This window comes from Taudactylus pleione, unplaced genomic scaffold (genome assembly GCF_031769625.1).
Source record: "Taudactylus pleione unplaced genomic scaffold, aTauple2 ptg000155l, whole genome shotgun sequence".
Taxonomy (NCBI): domain Eukaryota; kingdom Metazoa; phylum Chordata; class Amphibia; order Anura; family Myobatrachidae; genus Taudactylus; species Taudactylus pleione.
The window spans coordinates 6,585,972-6,603,663 of NW_028284557.1; the positions used below are offsets into that span (position 1 = coordinate 6,585,972).

At 43.7% G+C, this 17,692-nt stretch overlaps 1 protein-coding gene across 1 annotated transcript in view; it reads right to left on the reverse strand.

Moving 5' to 3' along the window:
• Nucleotides 1–2,311: 2,311 nt before the first annotated feature.
• The window catches only part of LRRC3C (leucine rich repeat containing 3C), a 34,633-nt gene continuing 19,252 nt past the window's right edge, over nucleotides 2,312–17,692 (reverse strand). The window contains exon 4 of the transcript XR_015878800.1: nucleotides 2,312–2,387. The gene's annotated coding sequence lies outside the window, so the exon portion shown is untranslated. The remainder of the gene's footprint in view (nucleotides 2,388–17,692) is intronic.

The window sequence follows — 17,692 nt, forward strand, 5'->3', positions numbered from 1 at the left end:
TATTCAGCTTTGACAGTCCACCCTTTGATAGCAAACAACATGCTATCACAATCTGCTATTAGAATTTAATTTAGGCTTACATTTACATATTATTTAGTGTTATTATGGGATGGCACAAGGTGGTTCTTAATCCATCAATAATGTGTCTCTGGGTGGGGACATAAAACTACTATTATACGCACACCACAGATCTTGGAAGATCATGTGAAAGGTGTGGGAATGCACCAGTCTTATAACAGCAGTCTTGAAGGGGAATTGAGACTTTACATTATCTGAGGTGTTTTATAGATAACATCTCAATAATACCTTCTATGCATGTCTAAATTTAATACATCAAACGATAGTATTTCGGAGTTCAGGGTTGTAATGCAGTTCTTTATTTACCTCAGTATACATATTGTCATTACTGACCACCATCATAGTTTCATTCTTATGTTTTACTCTGTTTTTACATTTTCCACACTTCAATACAATAGGAACACACCGGACGCATATGCCAATTATTATGATGGCAATCAGTATAAGGATTAAGAATTTGCCTATGCTGGCGATCACTTCTTGGACCCATTCCCCTAGACCTGAGAACCATTTCACTGGGATCAGCCATGAAACCCATCCTATCTTCTCCCATACTTCAGCAACTGAAGTGTTATGGTTCTTACGAAATTCCCACTTTAGCTGCAGAAATTCATCCATCTTCCGGTCTATCACCTCCTTGGGGTCCCTGGTATCATTGGTGACATAGGTGCAACATTTTACGCCAAATTGGGTGGCTAACGTTATGCAATACCCTCCAGTAACAGCAGTTAAATAATTCAACACTAGCCTGTGTTGCACCAGTTCTTTCTTGTACGCTTGCAATTCTCTCCCTGTATACCTGAATGTGTCATCGTACATATCGGTGATATTATCTATCAATTTAGCAAGTTCCTGAATATATCTAAAATTTAATGTACCCCGAGTGATCCTGGTGGGATCCAATGCGTCTAAAACTTGAAAGCCAGTTGTCTCACTGATTAACTGAGTGGCTTTATGTATGTCACCAGGTATCATATTTCTTTTGCCTCTGTGTTCATATTGTGTGTGAAGATATGATGATGGTGTGTTTTTATGCATACCCAGCATTTCAACATGTGTGAGGGTCATAACTTCTGGGACTACTCTTCCCAGGTAACACAAACCTTCAGAACTCGGGGAGAGCCATTTATACGCTTTTCTTCCACAGATGAAATATACATTATCAGGGAGAACATAAGGAGTGATATGCATCATTATCATTAAACACATTTCCCTTGCAAACAATCCTATTTCTGGTTCTTCCATCTGGTATATGCAAGTTTCTGGCTGTATTATTTTAGCACAATAACCATTTGGCACCTTACCAATAATTTCTTTGGTGGAACTCAATGTATACCGATACCTAAAATGTTTCCCACAAGACTTAATGGAGCGTAACAGATCATGGTTTATGGACTCATTATCAGCTCTTTGTGAGAAAGTCATCGTCTGATTATTCCCCGTCACTTCCCAACTCCCGGGTCTATTGGGGTTGGTTATGTTTAAGTACAAAAGTGATCTATCTACTTGGAATTGATGGAGTTTGAAATGAGGTGGATTGGATGAGAGAAATTTTCCATCCAAGGTTTTCCCTTTTTGCAATTCTAAAATGTCTGTGGTATTTAGCGGAAATGGCACCAACTCTACATTATGCTGTCCCTGTTGCACATGTGAATACACCCAGCAATCAGTTTGATTGAACACTTTGCCTACCATGCCATGATAATCCTCTAGAGGATACCCACTGCAGTACGGATTATATTTAGGTTGGCACCGTTGGCTACAGTTCTCATCAACTAGGGACCCACAAAGCTCACAAATACAGGAATCTTCAGACGATAAACCTCCACACCGTCCCCGAGTATCCGGAATGACAGCTCTCTTAACAATAACAGTACTAAGATTGGTCAGACACTCCCCTGATTGGCATTGCACTCCTCTGACTCCGCTCCATCAGCACTGCCATCAGCTCCCATTTCCTCAATCGGTCCCCCATCACAGACACTGGATATCCCCGAACTGACCAGGATGATGAACACTCTAAAAGAGAATATGAAAATGAACACAGCAAGCCTGTCCATTGTCACAACAAGATCTGCAAATTTCTCTCAGTTCAGGTATCTCACTACAACCTGTTCAATCCTCCCGGAACAAGCTCGCGATCAACAGGTCCACGCTATCAGCTTTGTCTCCGACTTGTTTCTCCACCGGTTGATTGACCTTTTTGCAATGAGTTGAATGGACCCAGGTATCTCTCTCGACAAACTTCAAAGATGTAGTACTCGTCAGCAGCACCTGGTATGGACCCTCCCACCGATCAGTCAAACAACCTGAACGTAAGAAATTTCTGATCATTACATATTCTCCTGGTTCAACATCATGACAGTTAGTTTCAGGCATATCATTAGACAACAATTTCAGTTTCTGCTGCTGTTGCTTTAACTGCTTACTCATTGATATAAGATACCTCGTTGTTACCCTTCAGGTCTTCCTGTGGACTTCTAATCAAAAGAGGTTGTCTACCAAAAAGTATTTCAAATGGGGACAGATTCAGAGGAGGTCTAGGAGTGGTCCTTATGCTATGTAGGACCAAAGGTAACGCTTCTGGCCAGCCTAGTCCAGTCTCTGCCATGATTTTACTTAACTTATTTTTAATAGTCCCGTTCATCCTCTCTACCTTGACACTGGCTTGCGGTCGGTAGGGGGTATGAAGTCGGCTATCAATACCCATCAGCTTACACATATTTTGAAAAACATCACCTGTGAAATGGGTACCCCCTATAACTCTCGATGATTTTAGGGATACCGTACCTGCATACAAATTCCTGAACTACTTTTTGGGCAGTAAATGCAGCAGTATTAGTGGCCGCAGGGTAGGCCTCAACCCAGTTAGAAAATATGTCTGTGCACACTAATACATACTTAAGGTTCCTGCAGGGTGGTAATTGGATGAAATCAATTTGTATCACCTGGAAAGGTCCATCAGTCGGTGGAATGTGGGACTGTTCAGTAGGGATCGCTTTCCCTATGTTCTTTCTCAAGCAGGTCAGACAGGACATTGCTATCTTTTCTGCTTGTGAAGAAAAACCTGGTGTGCACCAGTATGCCCTCACCAACTTGCACATACCCTGTTTATCCAGATGAGTCAGGCTGTGTGCTGCCTCAGCCAGGCTGGGGTAATATGCCTTGGGGGCTACTGGCTTACCATGTCCGTCCCTCCAGAGCCCAGAGGACTCTTGCCCACATCCCTTGGACTTCCAAATGGATTTTTCCTGAATTGAACACAAATTTTGCATCTCAATTAATTTCAGCATATCAATTGTTTGAAATGGCATAATTGTTTCAGTTGGAGAAAACATTTTTAACCCTGCTGCCCATTTTGCAGCCTCATCAGCTCTGTTGTTGCCCAGTGACACCGGGTCATCCTCACATGTATGGGCTTTGCATTTAATTACTGCCACCGCTTTGGGCAGTTGGATTGCTTCTAAAAGATGTTTTATGTGTGGGGAATGTGCAACTGGTGTGCCTGCTGCTGTCATAAAATTTCTCAGACGCCATAGAGCCCCAAACTCGTGCACCACCCCAAACACGTACCTCGAGTCAGTGTAAATGTTAGCAGATTTGCCTGCTGCCAGTTCACATGCTCTAGTTAGTGCTACTAACTCTGCCACCTGGGCTGAGTGAGGAGGACCGAGAGGTTTAGCTTCTATGATGTCTGTGTCATTTACAACAGCATAACCTGTACATAATTCACCTGTGTCTGTTTGTCTATGACAACTCCCATCCGTATAAAGAGTTACATCCACATTCTCTAAAGGTGTGTCATGTATGTCAGGTCTAGCAGTAAAGGTCTGATTCAGATATGTCATACAATCGTGCGTATCATTATGTCTGCCAAACTCACCTCCCGCCAGCAACTCCTCTCCTTCCACCCTTTGTACATCATGTTGTACACATAGTAGGTATGTTGCTGGATTCAGCGTACTGCAACATTTAACAGTAATATTTGCAGGAGCGATTAGAGCTAGTTCCCATTTGGTGAACCTAGCCGAGGAGACGTGTCTGGTTTGAGCTGAGTTCAACAGAGTAGGTACAGCATGGGGAGTGTAGACAATCATATCATGGCCTCACTTTTACTCACCAATAGAGCGGTAGCTGCTACACTTCTCAAACAGGTGGGGAGTGATCTTGCCACAGTGTCCAATTGGGCACTGTAGTATGCTACGGGCCTACTGGCATCGCCATGTTTTTGTGTAAGGACACCTGCAGCACAACCATTGGCTTCCGTACAATACAAATCAAAAGGTTTTTCATAATCGGGAATTCCCAATGCAGGAGCTTTCGTCAGACTATCCTTAAGATTAAGGAAAGCCTGCTCTGATTCCTCTGTGTCTATGACACGAATGGGCTTTGCGGAAGAGACTAATTCCTGTAAAGGTAAGGCCAAAATAGAAAAACATGGGATCCACATTCTACAGTATCCACACATTCCCAAGAAGGTATGAATTTGCTGTTGATTCTGCAGCAGTGTCATGTTTTGTATGGCCTGGATTCTATCTGTTGTAAGATGTCGTAACCCCTGGGTTAGGCAGTGTCCCAAATATTTTACTCTGGATTGGCACGGCTGTAGTTTGTCCTTAGCCACCTTGTGTCCTGTTTGTGAGAGATGAAGTAACTAAAGTTTAGTATCATTCAAACATGACATAAACGAGTCAGAACATAGCAATAAATCGTCCACATATTGAATTAGAACAGATCCATTGGCAGGTTGAAAAGATTGTAAACAGTCGTGCAATGCCTGGGAGAAGATACTGGGGCTGTCTATGAAACCTTGGGGTAATCGTGTCCATGTGTATTGTAAACCTCTGTATGTAAATGCGAATAGATACTGACAGTCAGGATGGAGAGGCACAGAGAAGAAAGCAGAACAGAGGTCAATGACAGTGAAATGGGTTGCATTTGGTGGGATCTGCATCAAAATGACAGCAGGATTTGGCACTACCGGGAATTGGCTCTCTACTACCTTATTAACACCTCTAAGGTCTTGCACCAGCCTATAACCCCTCCCACCACTCTTCTTCACAGGGAAGGTGGGACTGTTGGCTACACTAGCTGTATGAACTAACATTCCCTGTTGCAATAATCGCTCAATTATTGGAAAAACCCCTAATTCTACCTCCTGTTTTAGTGGGTACTGGGGAATTTTTGGAGCTTGCCTACCGCTTTTTAAATTTACCATTACGGGGCTTACATTTGCCACTAATCCAGTATCCTGTCCATCTTTCGTCCAAAGGGAATCTGGAATTAGGGACAACATTTCATCTACCTGTGATGGAGTTTCATTTAAAACTGTAGAGTGATACATTATCCTTTGAGGAGTGTCTAACATATACCGCACCTCGTATACCATTCTCTCTGGGATATCTAAAAATACACCATCAGGGGTGCAATATATAACACATCCCATTTTACATAACAAGTCTCTGCCCAGTAGGTTAGTCGGAGCCGCAGCAGCCAGGAGAAAAGAATGCCTGGTATGTAACGGCCCAATAGTAACCTCTGTGGACTTTGTTAAAGGATAATGTTCCACTTTACCTGTTACACCCATTGTTGGTACTGTCTCGTTGGTCACCTGCAAATTAACGGGAGATTTTATCACTGACCTGGTTGCCCCTGTGTCTACAAGAAAAAGGATATTCAGTACCAGCTACATCAACCATCATGACCGGTTCTTCCCTAGTACTTCCTGTTAACCTGACTATCTGTAGACTACAGGTATGACCTGACCCCTAGCGTTGGCAACCATTCTCCAATAAAGCATTTACGGCTACAATTGGAGCTGGTACCTACTGAACATTTGCTGGCCTTTGTGCATATCCCTTATGGGGATATCCAGGTCTTCCCTGATGTGGGGTTCCTACTCGTTTTACTGTACAGTTTCTACTTAAGTGTCCTGGTTGTTTACAGTTAAAACATGTTCGTGTATCGGGTGAAGACATGTGGTGTTGTGAGGTTTGCGCAGAGGGTAAAGGTGGTGGATATGGGTAAGGATAGGGAGGGTAAGGGTATTGTGGGGGATAGGAAGTTGGTGGGTAGCCTGGGACCTGTGGTTGCATCGGGTTAGTGGGATAGAGTTGTGTTTGTTGTTGCATGGGGTTAGTGAGAGCACATACTTGTTCAGAAGTGAGTGTGTGTGCAAGTGCAAGTGTGTCTGTTGGCTGTGATGTTACCGTCATTCCCCCCAGAGCTTGTATACTGACAGCCATTAGTTTTTCACTCTGGGCTTCTCTCTTCTTGGAGATGTTTTTATCATGTTCAATGGCAGTTTCTATGAGGGTATCTATTGTGAGTCCCCGCCAGCCAGGCTGTGAGGTCTGAACCTGAGTTTTTAAACTGTCTTTCAGACCGTCCACAAGTACCGTGACTATCATTCCCCGGTGGTGAGTGCTATCTTTAATATCCTCTATCCCAGTGTACTGGGTGATAGCCTGCAGAGCCCGATCACAATAATCTTCTGCAGTTTCACTCTCCTTCTGCTTAATGGTGAAAATTTTGTTCCAGTTAACTACTACTGGAAAATATATACCTAATTGAGTTACAATGCGGGAAATGTTACCTTGGTTTACTTGGTCTGTTAAGGGAACGTCACCATCCAATACACAATCCGTGATAAATTTTGTCACATCAGTATTGCGTGGTAGACAGGCCCTTAACACCACACGCCAATCTTTATTAGTGGGTTCATGTGAACTACCCAAATTTCTCAAAAATCTTTGACATTTGGCTAATTCCTTTTTGGGATCGGGGAAATCAGTTATGATGGAATTTAGTTCTGCTCTTGTCCAAGGACAATGCATTACTACTTCCCTCGTGGGCACTATACCGTTTGCATCTGCATTTCCATTTGGAACAGTTATTGTCCAAATGGGATGCAGACCGGTAGCGCTGCTACCTTTGATCTGATTACCTGGTTGGGGGTTTAGTCTGCTGCTGCTACATATGGTATGAACAACTTCCTCTACGGGTGCAGAGGACATTAACACTTCCCTTGCTGTTACTGATGGAGATGGAGGCACCACTCGTGATTCTGGTGATGCCACATCTATCATTTGTACAGCATGGGAAATGGCAGACATTACAATAGGCTCATCATCCACATCATGAACATGTTCTTTATAGTTGCTTAAGAGAGGGTACAAGTTTCTTGTTACATTTTTATGGGTATTTTTGGTAACTGTACTTGCACCTCCATCCACATAAGGTGGGGGAGGTGTGCGTGAACTGCTGGCAATACTCTCCATGATGCTACCTTGCCACACGGCCACGCCATTTTGTGGCTCGTCCGTATTGCAATGCACCGCCGCGGATGTATTTTCTGGCAATGTGCTCACAACGCTAGTTTGCGTCGTTTGCACATTTTTAAGCCACGCATCCCCTTCATGCTGCCACAGTTTTAAACATTCAAAATATTTAACCTTTTTCTCTCGGGAGCGCATCAAACTGATGTGATCCCGGACATTGTCTAACACATTTTTATCAAAACTACCAATTCTGGGAAACGGTCTAACACTCTTCCTCGTCATATTAAACCATAAATCACAATACCTTATTGCATAAGTACTGTACTTAATATGCATGATACGACGGGCCGATCCGATCTGGCGCCTCCATTAGCAGCACATCATTGTCTAACATCTCTACTGTTTGCGCGGCTCCCATTCTGAGACACCTCCTACGCTTTTCAATAAAGATTTAAACTGGTGAAAGACAATCAAGATACTTTCACTTACCTGTGGATGATTTAAGTCGGCGGCGCCCACAAACCTGGATAAGATTTGAAAAAGGCAACTTCCACACCCTGATAAAATTTAGTAAGGCAACTTCCACACCTATGAGAGTTTATATGTCGGCTACTCCCACGCACCTCTCTACAACAGAGACAACATGTACACCTGCTACTGTGTATAGAACGGTAAAGCTACTTACCGAGCGGCTAGACTAACCCTTGCACCTAGTCCTTAAAGATCATACGATACCCTTAACTTTGTTCAACAAATATTCACTGTTACACACTTTTTTCCTGCACAGAAAAATAAACGTTAACCCAGATATTGATAACAATTGAAATAGGTAAACCTCAACGGCTTTGTTAAAACACGTGGCAGCAGAAACTGAAGAGCGTATACGCTATTGTGCGATCAGCCGCATACACACTAATGCGACTACCACACAACCGTATAATGACTTTTTAGCTGCGTACACAAAAGTGCATCTTTGCTATGTGCAAACCTGCGACTTAGCCGCATACTCAGTACTGCGGCACCCCTTTAAACGTAAGGTTCTATCAATAGAGGAAAACAAAATTTTTCCTCTCTTGTCCCTGGATTCTAGTCAGCTTCCTTGATTCACATGGAGATGGATAGCGATCTTTCAGCACAAAGCGGTTGCATGCAAACCCTGCATGTGGCCACTCCACCCTTTGCTGAAATGTCAATAGCCGCATGTACCGTGTGAGCAGGTAAGTGACTTCACTACGAGCCCCCAACTAACTATATTAAAATTAACCTCTATATACCCCTGCCTGTACCTTCTAAAATCCTTCCTATAATCCTCTAAGAATGACGCTAATTTGCGTACGCAGTCATACAGTAAATAAAGACAGACCTGGAATCCGTGGTTCCAAAGCACAAGTGTTATTCAAGTTAAAGTTCAGACAGTTACACGCAATTGATCCAGACACAAGTTAGGCACAAAAGGAATTATACAGACCCAAGTACAGTATACATAGGCAGCGCTTCCGGACCCAAAGCTAGGCATCAGCAAGAGACTCCTCGTCATTCAGCATTCAGCACGAAGACTAAGAACCCAGCGTTTGAGCACACATATTTATACCCCCCCCAGAATAGACAGGACAATAGAGAAGTTTGTTGCTGATGTCATTGGTTCACAGGGGAGAATCATCTGTTACAGAGCATTTAACAGGCTGGTTCAAATAGACTCTCCCTGCCTCTAACAGCTGGGGATCTTTCCCTTCCCGCCCCCTGCAACATCCTAACAGTTGTTCATGAAATATACATTTTCTTGCTTGTAGTCTCTGCGATCCATAACTCGAGAATGCATGATGCGATCTCCCCACCGATAACACCGGAATACTGTGGAAAGAGTACGCATCAGTACGAAACCAAACACGACTTGTTTAGCATATATAATACCTTAGTTATCAAATATCTTTATTTCTCAGCATTTAAACTAACTGAACCAACTTAAATCATATACTTTAGAGCTTATTAAACCTTATGTGTGAATATGTAATGTGTGAGTATTCGGGGTTTGATATAAGGACACTAGTTAACTTGGGGCAGAAGCATGCGCATAAAGCTAATAAAACAGCGGTTTCATACAAAGTCCTATGCATTCGCTAATATGCATAACAGCGCAATTGTGCGTATTAATGTGTGTATGAGAAATGGTGAAAGATGCAATCGCATGTTGCTTATGGTATTATCGCCACATGTACTAAAATGTGAGTTTATCTAAAATGGCGCTTAGGCGGCCATTCGCAAAATGGCGTCTTGCGATCTCATTTTCAAGATGGCATCTTGCGGCCAATTGCAAGATGGCGTCATCGCGATTAAATCTTAAACTGAACTTGTCTCAGCCAATTATTCAGCTTCGACACTAGTCTGTGAAGTTTTCATCCAAATCCATTCAATGGAAGGCTCAGAACATGCTTCCTGGGTCCGAACAGGCTCCCTGTGTCAAAGTTCTGCCCGGCGCACTCCACCATGGAATCTGACCAGGACCCCAATGACTCAGTTAGGAATCCCAGACCAATTGCCACCCCTCTGTGAAGTTTTCATCCAAATCCATCCAGTTAAAGTCACAGAACAGGCTCTCTGGGTCAAAGTTCTGCCCAGCATTCCCGGGTCAAAGTTCTGCCCAGCGTCCCCGGGTCAAAGTTCTGCCCAGCGTACACCAACGGGAGAACTGACCAGGACCTCAACCCCCTAGTATTTCTTCTGGGATCCAATGTTACCACTCTGTGCAGTTTTCGTACAAATAAATCCAGTGGAAGACTCAGAACAGGCTCCCCGGGTCAGAGTTCTGCCCAGCGTACACCAACGGGAAGTCCAACCAGGAACTTAACCCCCTAAAACCTGTCCAGAATCCAACTGGACCACCTTGCATTGGTTTCATCCCAATCAGTGCAGGGGTGTCCGAATGCATAACCGGACAGAAAAACAAACAAACAAACAAACAAACAGGCCTTTGAATTTTATATCAGAATTATATAACACAATTCTGTGCTGGAGCATAAAAATCAATGCATTTATTTGGTACACATAAAAAAATTTAAAATAAAAAATATATGTATATAAAACAGAAAAAAGTACAGATAGCTTTAAAGCCAACTTGTAAAAGCTCACTCATGTACATCTACTGTAAATCAACATGTAACAGATATAATTGAATGTAACATATTAGATGGCAACATCAGAATTGTCGACAGCTATATATTGATGATACTTTGTTGCTGTAGCAGTTTGAATTCAATTGATACTTTTTCCTTATTAGATGCTCAATCAGAAGGAAAACATAGCTGTATGTAAAGTCAATTGCACGCAAAATGTTTGAAATTATACAGCCCGCTCTTACAGCGTTGGATTTGTTAGATCTTTACCGGAGCTGTTAACAACAATAGTTACCTCTGGTGTGTAAGGCTATTAGTTCGCCCAGGGCACAGGTGCAGAGAATCCCCGCTTTATGTAGGGGGTCTCAATCGGCGCTATCAGATGTCCTCCTTTATGTGTTACTTACCGGTGTGCACCCAGTTATTAAGGTGTGCCTGTCCGCATCAGCTGGCTCAAGTCTTTCTTGCAGGCGGGGGTCAGTGCAGTAACAATACCGCCGCCGCTGGGTTCGGGACATCTTTGGCCGCATATATTGGAGGAAGACCTTCAAGATTTCGGAAGCAACTACGTGTTTCAGTCACTCCTGATACCTTTTTCAAGTTGAAGATGAATTTTATATATAAGATATAGGAATTACTGTTTGATAGTTAGATATGCGTTATTTTCAGAATAATAGATAGATAGATAGATAGATAGATAGATAGATAGATAGATAGATAGATAGATAGATAGATAGATAGATAGATAGATATAACAGTCATCTATCTATCTATCTATGTGCTAGATAATTTATTGATAGATAGCTAGATATGAGATACATATGAGATAGAGGGGTAGATGTATGATAGCGGCACTTAACGTGCCGCTATACCACTTCCCGCTTTGCCTCTTTACCGAGGTGAAGCAGGAAGCACTACCGGTGAGATGTAAGAACATCTCATTGGCCAGAGAGGGGGAGCGTTAACTCCCCCCTCCGGCACTACCCGCTGGAGACCACAGCGCATCAGCCTAATGCTGATGCCATGTGTCTCTGTCCCGGCCAGCTCCACTGAGCATGCGCGGGATCTCGCAAGTATCGCGAGATCCCTGCGTGCAGCCCTGGAGCTGGCAGCAGCCCGCACTGTCCCTGCTGTGGGAATAGGCTAGCGCCAGGCTGTGCCAGGCTGTAGCTGTCAATAATGCGGTATGACCATTCGTACATGGCCCTGCCGCTCTGCGCTGCTATCATTTACCGCCCAGACCCCTGATCATACATCGGTGAGAAGCAGTATCAGCACACATAACATGCGCTGATTCCACTTCTAGGCTTCGTACATCTACCCCAGAGTATGATATAGTATATAAGATGATTGATATAGATGATATATATGCAATATATGACATAGATATCATGATAGTTTGATGGTTAGATATGAAATGTATTCAGTATATGAGATAGAGGAATAGATAGATAGATAGATAGATAGATAGATAGATAGATAGATAGATAGATAGATAGATAGAATATGCTTGGATTTTACTTTTGCTTAATGTTGCCGGACTTGGAAACAACATGGCTAAAACCTGCTTCTACATGATTATTAAATCGGGATAGGTTGATTAATATACTTCATATTAGGGCTCAAAGTGGTTGGTATATGGCACTATTCTCATACCACCACTTTCAGGCACTTCTGCTTGTGTCGCTGAAGTGATCAGCAGGGTGCAGGCATGTACAGGATCTAAGGAGCCTGGTAGCTGCTGTATCTTACTTGCACTGGTGGCCACTGCAATAAAAGTTTTTTTCCAATTATTTCCTCACCTCACTGCTGACAGACAGAGGAGCCACGGCAGGAAGAGGAGCAGGCAGAAGACACAGAAGAAAGTAATTGTATGTGGGCTGGAGCTGGAGGAATGTGGGGGTTGGAGCTGGAGAGACCTTGGAGTCTGGAGAGAAACTGCAGGGCTGGAGAAACAGAGGGGGGCTGGCTGGAGCTGGAGACACACTGGGGATCTAGAGAGACACTGGGCTGCAGCTGGAGAGATACTGGGAGGCTTGCTATAGAAAGGGACTGGAGCTGGAGAAACTCTGGGGGTTTGGAGAGATGCTGGAGGGATGCAGCTGATGAGACAATGAAGGGGGTTGGCTGGAGAGACACTGGGGGTCTTTACTGGAGAAATGGGCTGGTTGTAGCAGCAGAGACACTGGGTTGTTTTTCTAGAGATAGAAGGGGACTGGAACTAGAGAGACACTGGAGGTCTTTGCTGGAGAGATACTGGGTGGCTTTGCTGGAGACCAAAGGGAACTAAAGCTAGAGAGACATTGAGGGCATGGAGAGACACTGGGAGGCTGCAGTTAGAGAGACACTAGGGGAGTTTGCTAGAGAGACATAAAGGGGCTGGAGCTGTAGAGAGAATGAGGTCTAGAGAGACAATGGATGCGTGCAGCTGGAGATACTGGGGGCTGCAACTGGAGAGACACTGTGGAGCTGGAGAAACATAAGGGCTGGCTGGAGCTAGAGACACTGGGGATCTGGAGAGACACTTGGGGCTGCACCTGGAGAGATACTGGAGGCAGCTGCTGGAGAGACAAAAGGGGCTGGCTGGAGCTGGAGACACTGGGGGGCTTTATTGGAGAGATAGAATGGGGTTGGCTGTAGCTGGAGAGACACCAGGGGTTTTAACTATAGAGACAAAAGGGAGCTGGAGAGACACTAGGGTCTGATGAGACACTGGGGACTTTGCTGGAGAGATACTGGGTGGCTTTGCTGCAGAGACAGAGGGGACTAAAGCTAGAGAGACACTGGGGTCTGGAGAGACCTGGGGAGCTGCAGTTGGAGAGTCAATGGGGTGCTTTGCTAGAGAGACATAAGGGGGCTGGAGCTGTAGAGACAGAAGGGGGTCTAAAGAGTCACTGGATAGCTGCAGCTGGAGAGACACTGGGGTACTGTAGAGACAAAAGGGGATTGGAGAGACAAAACAGGGCTCTGGTTGAACCTATGCTACAGTATATGATACTGACATTGGTTATATTTCTATGCAAAAAAGGCATTTTTCTGGGCCATGTGATCTCCTACGTGAATAGTCAATATCAACTGAAGTCACCTTCTGCCCATGGAGGAACACTTTCTCCAGAGGTTCCCCGTTGCAGAGATACAGTACTGCATAAAGCACAGGTTCTCAAACTCGATCCTCAGGACCCCAAACAGTGCATGTTTTCCATGTCTCCTCACAGAATCACAAGTGAAATAATTTGCTCCACCTGTGGATCTTTTAAAATGTGTCAGTGAGTAATGAATCCACCTGTGCACCTACTAGATGCCCTGGATAACATGAACTGTGTGGGGTCCTGAGGACCGAGTTTGAGAACCACTGATATATACTTTAGGTAAGCAAGACACTTACCTATAATGATATTAATCCCTGGGGACCAAGGGATTAATATCATTATCAAAATCCTGAAAGCTCCTGAGGACCTGAGGCGGCCCCTGGCCATTGTATTCAAATTCCTATTATCCCACTTCTACATTCCCACTTCGAGCACTGCTTCATATCATATGTACTGTAGATGGCATCTCTAGCTTCATGTATTTCATTTTTACTGTGTGTGATCAGCATTCCTTTATCTCAGCACTGGCCATATTACCTGCTGTGACAGCCCAGTGATAAAGAAGTGACTGTGGCAATGGAGATCATACTAACACACAGCTCAGTTTCCAGTGCAGAGGATGCAAGCAGCTGAGAGAGAAATAGTCCAACTCCCAATTTACATATAAAGACCATGACATACTGTAATGTATTTATTTATTTTATTGAATTGGAATACTACCTTATAGATGCCACTTAATGGCTGTGCTCATGCAGACAAATGCAATAACAATGCAATTACCTCCAATATGACAATTTCTGCTGTCTTGTGGGCTTATTTATGTAGTGTTGGGTTGTAAAACCCAGCACTTCTGATTGTGTTTATGGACAATATTTAAAGGGCAATGCTTTTGCTAGCCGTGTCTTGCAAGTAAAAGCATTGGCCCTTTAAATATTGGGTATAAACACGAACAGAAGCGCTGGGTTTTACGACCCAACGCTACATAAATAAACCCCTTAGTTAGTTTACTTTTTTCTTTATTTAAGGTCAGACAAACTTCCCCATAGCATATGAGTTATTGGCTAGTAATTATACTATCTTAAAAGCAATATGTCCAGCTATTAAATAAGAGATACACTGAAACGTGTAACCAAGATATATTTCTTTTATATACAGTATGTGTGTTCAAGGTCTTTTGGAGAATAAGTAATATTTTACTTTGTGGAAAACCCCAAGTTTGGGGCGGGGGTGGCATTTCAGAAACTGGTACATAATTAACTGATCAAACAAAAATAGTAAAAGTATTATAAACTATAGTATCCAGATTGCAAGTGTTGTTTTAATTAATACAGCTCAGAAATTGTAAGTACCCATCTGATAGTTGATATGGGTTGCTGTAACGTTGATTCGTGCAGCAGTTGTCAGATATATCACCTGCTGTTTTTGTTAATTAGGTTAAACGAGAGGTAGTCAAGAAGCCGACAGTCGAAATGCCAACCGCCGGCTTCCCCACTGTGCAATCCCGGCAGGGGACTAATGATAGGCGTCGAAATCCCCACACCTATCATTATCAACCCGCCGATATCCCGACGCCTGGCATACCGAATGAAGGTAAGCCGGGCGTCGCAAGCACACAGCCATGGGGGGAGGGTTATGGACTCCTGGGGGGCCTTAGGGCTAGGTAGCCCCCGAGGGTTAGGGTCAGGCTAGGGGAAGGGGGGGTTAGGGTTAGGCACCCCCAGGGGGGAGGATAGGGTTAGGCACCCCCCGAGAGGGTTAGGTTTAGGGTGCGGGAAGGGGGCGGGTTAGGTTTAGGCACGCCTAGGAGAGGTTAGGGTTAGGCACTAGGGGGGAGGTTAGGGTTAGGCATCCCTAAAGGAGGGTTAGGGGAGGGAAGAGGGCAGGGTTAGATAGCTTACTTACCTCCGCCGGGATCTGCGCTCTTCAGCATACTGGTGTCGGGATTTGAACTGCCGGGCTCACGTCCGGTGGTCAATCATGCCACACCCGGTTAAACTTATCTTATACCCCTTTCAGAGAGAGAACCAAATTACCGGGTCATACATTTCTACCCTTTAATTTGCTGACCCAGGAATTTACCACGGTCAGAGACCCGGGAATTTATACCCGGGTTGACCCTTTCAGACAGAAGAAATACCCGTGTTAATAAGCAAATTACCGGGTAGAAATGTATGACCCGGTAATTTGCTCTTCTGTCTGAAGGGGGGTACAGGCAGGGACCAGCAAAACAACAGGGCACACAAATGCCGGATGAAAGACGGGTTTTCTGCCTTTTTCTATCTAAAAGTGGTATAAATCAATTTTTCCCACTGATGGCTTCTGTTAAATGTCCAGCCAACCAAGAAAAACCTCTTCACATATTAGCACTTAATTATTACAACATATTTGAGGTACATATTTAAATAAATACAAAGAACAGTATACGTCTTTTTAAATAAAAAACTATTTTTATTCATATAATATCTAGTAATTAAGGCAAAAAAACTTTCTTCATTATCTCGTTTCACACATTTTCTACACGGAAAGCACAGCCTCACCTTAGTACAAGGGAGGGGTCTGGTATCTATTACCACAGTATCAGAAACTAAAACATGAAATAAATATCCCACAAGGGAAAAGCCCAGAAAGTGCTGGGTTTCAACATAATGTCCAGTGTTCTCCTGATCAGACAGTGCTGGGTTTTTTATATAATGTACAGTGAAGTGATCTCCTGACTGCAGATCATTAGGATACAGTAAGATAGAGCTGTGTTTCTATATAATGTACAGATGTCTCCTGGCTGCAGATCACAGGACAGGATCAGACGTACTGGGTTTCAACATACTGTCAAGTGATCTCCCAATTGCAGAGAATCACAGGATCAGATACTGGTACTGGGTATATGTACGGCAATGATAAACTAATTTAACCCCATATTCCTTGGGCCTGGTACTACCAGCCATTATTGTATCTCTGGAAACTACAAAGTCACAGTTTTTGGTCAATATCAATGTTCCCCTGATCATAAATCTGCTTAAAAAAAATCACTGATGTCCAAAATTCAGTAGAAAACTGTATTGGGTAGGGTACATTTCCTCTAACCCAGATATGTCCATTATCATTCATGTTTATAGGCTTAGGCTTGTATCACCATTCACAAACAATATGCAATTCAGATTTTCATATGTAAATATTATGTAAATGCTATGTAAATCTATTGGTTATGGTTAGTATATAAAATTTGTTAGAGCAGAAAGAGAAATTATTTATTAACATGAAATAAAATAAGTTACAGTGTTGACCCCTGGTGTTTGCTGAGTGTACTGCATATGAAGGGAAGTCGGCAAATGACAGTGAATTATTGGGGATTATTTCCAGCACTTTAGTGCAAATTCAGCTTTTTTATGGTTATGGTGTCTGTGCGCCTTTATGTAAAGATGGTAACTTCAAAGGCACAAACATAATTTTTCAGGATAATATCAAAATAATAGACGGTCAGGTCTAGTTCACACTTGCCGGCTTTGGCCGGCCAGCCAGCCACTAAAACAGAAGCCGGACGTTTTTTTTCAGGCACTCAGTGCCTTTCACATGCAGCGGCTTTGAGACGTTTTTAATGTGGTTTTTTTTCTCTTCTTCTACTGGGCATCCACAGCAGCAGCTGCTGTAGTACAAACCGGCCTGTGTGTGTGTAGGGAAACATTGTTTCCTATACTCCACTGCCTTGCTTGGATGGCACGGACACGGCACGGTAGCCGTCCTGCTCAGTGGATACACCTGGCTGTTATACGGCGACCGTGCTGTGTGAAATGACCCCCCAGGTTCCCTGTTTAATTACATTTTACACCCGGCAAAAAAACGTCAGTTTTTTTGCCAGCCGCCCAAAACCGGCAGGTGTGAAATAGACCTCAGGTTAGGCCATAGAAGCAGGGCCGGCGCTACCATCAGGCAGCTGCCTAGGGCGCTGGCACCTAAGGGGGCGGCACTGAGGTTTCCAGCACATTAATAAGAATGTCTCTGAAAAAGATATCCTTATTTTACTTGATAATGGCGGCTACCACAGATCCTGTAAGCCGTGGCTGCCGCTACTGCACTTTTCAGCTGCTGTCTGGCTAAGACTGCAGACATGTCACAGTCTGACATGTCTGATACAGCGCAG